The sequence below is a fragment of the Conger conger genome, chromosome 4, assembly GCF_963514075.1.
Source record: "Conger conger chromosome 4, fConCon1.1, whole genome shotgun sequence".
In the NCBI taxonomy this organism is placed as follows: domain Eukaryota; kingdom Metazoa; phylum Chordata; class Actinopteri; order Anguilliformes; family Congridae; genus Conger; species Conger conger.
In genome coordinates this window covers 34,320,842-34,326,861 of record NC_083763.1, presented here as the reverse complement: position 1 = coordinate 34,326,861, position 6,020 = coordinate 34,320,842, and positions in this window count along the sequence as shown.

The window sequence follows — 6,020 nt, the reverse complement described above, 5'->3', positions numbered from 1 at the left end:
CAACTGGAGGAAGGAAGGTATAAGTTTGTATGGGTGTGTGTATTGTGACTTGTGACCTTACAGAAGAGCTCAGAGGAAGTTCAGCCCCAAAGAATTTCATGAGGACTGATGTTGAAAGACAAGTTGGCATCACAGATGTCCAGAGTGTGGAGGAAAAACACTAACATTCCTTTCTATCAGTATCATGTGGGAGACGCATGATATCAGTGCAACCAATCCTGAACTATGGACTCATTCATTATGGGTATGTTAACTAACATATCATACTCCACCACAGCCTCAGACATGGGGCCAGAAAGTGGGTGCAACAACCCCCACACTTTGGCCTTGAGATTTGACCATCTGTACTCTGAAAAGCCATTTCACATGGCATTTTCCTCTCACAGTAGGATCATGGTGGATGCAAGCTTGAAACACTGCTCCTGGACTTACAGCTGCTCACTCATCAAAAAGGAAAAATGAAAGTATCAGGTAGGTGCTGGTTTATGAAGCAAATTGGCAACAGGTCTACAAGTATTTACATACAAGAGGACTAGTTGAGTAATAAATATATGCTAAAGCTAGGTCTATTACTCATGTCTTGTGTCAATCCCTTAATATACAGTAATGTGCAAAAGTCTAAGGCACCTGAATAACATTCTGGGCACATATTTAAAAAATAATTCAATGAAAGGTCCTAAATAAATGTACTATACATTTTACAATACATTTTAGTAATTTGGCAGAATAGTTCAAGACTGAATCAAATCAATATTTTTTTGTGACCACCCTTCGGCGTTAAAACTGCATCACTTCTCTGAGATAGCCAACACTGTCCTGCAGTTTTATAAGACAATCAGCAGGGAGGTTTTTCCAAGCATGTTGGAGAACAGTTTTTCCTGCAGACTTTGGTTGACTCCTTGCTTCTGATCTCAGACAGCCTTGATCAATTTTTATGTAAAAAGTAGTCAATTGCTTACAGTAATATGTTACTTTTTTAAATGAAATACAAAAATGTCTCTGTAAAATTGAATCTTTTGGAAAATGAATATTTGGAAATGTGTTCCTTTATACTAACTAAAAAATGAAAATATATATAATAAAGTCTAGGGTGCCTAAGACTTCTGCTCAGTACTGTAGGTTATTATGGATATACTGTAGATTACCACCACAGACTGGATTCGCAGTTTAAGAAAGCCCACCACAATACACAACGGCTAGGTGAGTGGCTTTTGGAGTCTCCAAATTTCCTTTTTGGAAAACTGCTTAGGCGTAGCTTAGAAAAAAGAATGTAGATATTGTCATCAAATTTGAAAGGAGATATGTCCAGTGTTTTGGCTGTGGCTCCATTGCGTCTAAGAGCGTCAGGTACTTCCACAGTAAAGTTTATCCACCTAAAAAACAGAAAATCTTCCACTTCCACTTTGAGCTTCTGTAACTTTGCTTTAGTAATACTTTCAGAAGACACCAGGCTGTAGTCAAAAGTTTTCAACAATAGTAATGGTTTTATTTTGTGCTTCAAGCATATGTCAAGAAAAGGGGTGATACTTAAGGGGCTAATAAATTAATATCTAATATATAACTCTGCTTTTCTGTTTGCTAAATCTTTGATTTAATTAAGTCAATGTTTGGACTTGACTTGGACTTTTCAATATGGTCAATGGTTCAATTGCGGTCAAAATACTAAGTCAATATTTTTTTACCCACAATAACAGTTCGGTGTAATAGATTCATATGCTTGTCTCATGTAAGTCTGTGATCCGATTTCTTCATTTTTCATTTATTGTGCCAAAGGGAGTTAAAGTGGAAGTCCCGCTGAATGCAATTTCCGCCATTCTAGCGGATTTCATCATAGATGGCAACAACAACTTCATATTAGCAAATGAAGCATTAAAATTACAATAGGTAAGATTTTTCTGTAAAAACATTGTTACAAGACCATTGTAAATCCCTTCCTTTCATTGAAAAAGGCTCACTGACATGTTGACTGCCTGTGTTTATAGTCCTTAAATTTGGGTTTCAACGTGTACATTTGTCAGGCCGTCACTCTGTATAAAACATTGTGCAGCTGTACAATAATTCAAGGTCATTGGTTGAAAAATGCCAAAGTCAATAGCATGTGGGCTTATTTTGATTGTTTGTGTAGCAGCCCAAAGACAAGTTATCACTGAAACTCAGTATACTATTGCTTATTATCCAAGCGAAGACTACATATCTAATTCTAAAACCATACCAGTTTGTTATCGTAGCAACAAGCTACTAGTGGATAAGTCTCACAGGACGTACCAATGCCCCAACTGTGCTTGACATCATTGCAAATTACCATCAATAGGCCACTGATGACACAAATTGTGGAAATTTCTTCACTATGAAACAGAAAGCATGAGAGGCATCTCAGCGATCTAAAAACGCAGTATATAGCTATGCATTTAAACTTTGAATCCAGACAGCTTCCGGCATTCTATTTAATAGGGTATAGCAGGAGTATCTTTCCTGATACATCCACTTGACCTCCTTATTTGGTAACTGTACTAGCTTTTTTTTTAATTTTTTTTTTTTATAATGCATATACAACATATATAACCATAACAGGATACAAGCAAAAAAAATAATAATAAATTAAAACAAATAAGAAAAATATATAACAGATTTGGGGATTTAACATTCATGTAACACAGTGGCACAGGCTTGATAAGTTTACAGCTTTGGGGTGATTAGATTTTTTCAGTGTATTTAAATAAGAATCAAAATTTGTTTTAAAGACTAAAAAATGTGGCTTCTGATCAGAAAACTTGCTGTTGTGGATGTAATTTTTTCTTTAATTCATCACAGCTTTGTAACAATCTTATTAAGAGAATGGAAATTGTAAGTGAGCTGCCTCATTCTGTGGGTTCCACCAGCTAAGTAGATCCTTTGTATAGGATCGTGAATTTTAAAAGCCGACTAGAACATACACAGGCTATATTCAGAGGAATAAAACCAGGTCTTACATTTGTAACGTAACATTTGTTTTAAATTATTTGCAGAGGTGTAGAAAGTCCAGGGGTCAGAAAATAAGAGTCCTGCTACATGTTTCTTCCACCCATTCACCAATTAGTTCACCTTCTGGCTGAAGAATTGTGCTAACCAAATCCATTTGATTGGAACAAAATAATGGGGTGGACTTTTACTTTCTGAACCAAGTGATATGGTAGAATTGCACAATATTCAAAATAAAGATCTAGTTTCATATTTAGGAATTAAAATAAGTAAAAATCAGATGGAAAGGATAAATCTCAATTACCTTACTTTAATTGTTAAAATGTTAATGAGATTTATCTTTGAAAATGTATCATTTAATTTGGAGAAACAAACCCCATTATATAAATAGAAAATGTACTATGTAACTCATATCAAGGTGGATTAAATGTCATGGATTTAGAAATGTCCAGTATCATTCTTATGTTGAAATGGATTCAGAATTATATTAGATCAAAAGACAAATCATGAAAGTCACCCAAACTGTCTGGCAATGAGAACTGTCCATTAGCTGTGATCCATAAGCTACCACTTACCACACGTTGTTTGTTACCATAGCTATATCCACAACATATTTCATACTTTCATCATATTTCTTCAGTGCACTCTTGTGCAAATGGCATATAAAAACCTAGAAAGTGTGACCAACCACCATGTTACACCTTTAAGTATTTCTTGGCAAACTGTAACCTGACCATCCTGTTTTTGTGGTTTGCATCTTGCAGTGTAGCCTCAGTACTGTTCATGAAGCCTTCTGCAGACAGAAGGCCTTCTGTGGTCATTGACAAATCCACAAAAAAAATTATTTATTACTGCCAGAATTCTTACGTCATCAGCTGTGATGGTCTTCCTTGGCCTGTCAGTTCCTTTGTGATTAATAAGCTCACCAGTGCTCTCCTTCCAGGAGGCAACAATTTCACAGACAAACTAAGCTTATATGCAGGTGTAGGCAGGTGCAGACAATTGGCTTGAGAGCAGCATGCAAATGGAAATCAGGTGTGGAGAACTGACAAGTTAACAAGATAATTAGTAATCGTTAGTAATAAACCTATCCTGACCTAGCGTTAGTAAGTAGACATGGGAAAATGAAACAATTAGGGAAGCATGAGCGGCAGCAAGGGAGAGAGAGAAAAAGCATGAATGCAAGGTTTGCGGAAAGACACAAAAAGGTGTATGCTAATCAATGAACGGAACAACATAACATGAAACAACATAAATTGTGACATAAGTTTGCGAACTGTGACATGAATAAACTATATAACATGACATGACAAGACTAAAACATAAATCTTAACAAGAACTAAACATTAAAACGTAACATGACATGACAATGAAACGTAACAAGAAATAAAATATGACATGACAATAAAATAACTAAGACAATAACTTTAAATCGTGACTGATGATTATTTTTTTATTTAAGAATTTTTTTGAGCAGTGTACTTGAAGTGCATTCAGAAGTATGTAAAGAAAAATAATTGTAAAAACATTTTTGCAATAAAATTTTTTTTTTTTAAATAAGTCAGTAAAGTTTTGACACAGGAAGCAGAAACTGTGGGGCCGGGGCACCCGCTACCACAATAACTTTTAACATAACATTATATATTCCATGTATACCATGCACTTATTCAGTCCTGTTTAGCACTTGCTCTAATCCATTTCTTCTGAGACATTCATTACATATGAATGCTTTCATATGCAATTAGACCATTTATATAGGACAATTATCAGATGAAAGATGTAAATGGTAAGAAATGTTGGATTCACACAAAACATTTTTTTCCAACATTTCAGTGTGCCCCAGGACTGTGTAAACTTGCCCCGTTGTCAGGGCATGTTGGAACAGTTTCACTCCCACTACTTTTGACTGAACTGTAATCACCAGGAAGGTCCTAGAACTGTACCAATGGTCTATAATCATAGCACTTGTAGGGTGAATTCAGGTAATTTGGGATATTTTGGGGTCTAAGTGAGGGCAGACTCAGAAATTGTTCCAAATTATCTGAATTCACTAGATTACCTGAATTCACCAAATTACCTGAATTCGGGAAGAAAATATTTACTGTAATATGTGTATATAGTTTTTAATTAAGCAAAAACCTAAAAGTGTTAGGTTGTTCCCCGGTCTCTCCTAATTAATTGTATGACCAAATTGTAGGGGCGGCCTGTAGTGTAGTGGTTAAGGTACATGACTGGGATCTGCAAGGTCGGTGGTTCGATCCCCGGTGTAGCCACAATAAGATCTGCACAGTGGTTGGGTCCTTGAGCAAGGCCCTTAACCCTGCATTGCTCCAGGGGAGGATTGTCTCCTGCTTAGTCTAAATCAACTGTACATTGCTCTGGATAAGAGCGTCTGCCAAATGCCATTAATGTAATGTCATGTAATGACTGGGTGCTAGTCACAGAAGTCACCAGTGGTTCTCCTTTTTGGCATGTCTTTCCCCATCATTTTTTGTGATGTTTTGAAGGGTAATTAATTTAAAAAAAACATTCAATCCTGTTTTTATTATTTTACCAATTCTGGAAAAGGTAAAAAGCCTGCTCTTTCAATGATGGACAAAACTTATTAAAGCAGCAATCAATGCATTTAGGGGAGATCAGGGGTTGTTGTCACAGGTTTTGTTTTTTGCCTGATTAGACTGCTTGCATAACAATGACAATATGTTGTAGTATCAATCTCTCTGTCAACTATTGATGATGTTTGTTAAATTCTATCAGACATATCGGACAGTTGACTTTTTAAAAATCAATTTTGTTGTAAGAATGGACCCTGTTGTGTTAAAAAAAACTTGTATGTGTGTGACTTGTGATTGGGTTAATATGAGATGCAACCGGTTGTTTTTATTCAAATTTACATTGTAGTTGTCCGGTCCGGTCTCGTCTGACCTGTGCATCTCCAGTAAAATAAATCAAAATAGAAACTCCTACAACCCAATGTGATTTTTCTAACTGGTTCATAAATAGTTTTAGTTTGTATGTGTTTTTTTTAGTTGATTACATCTGTATGTCAGTCATACATATAT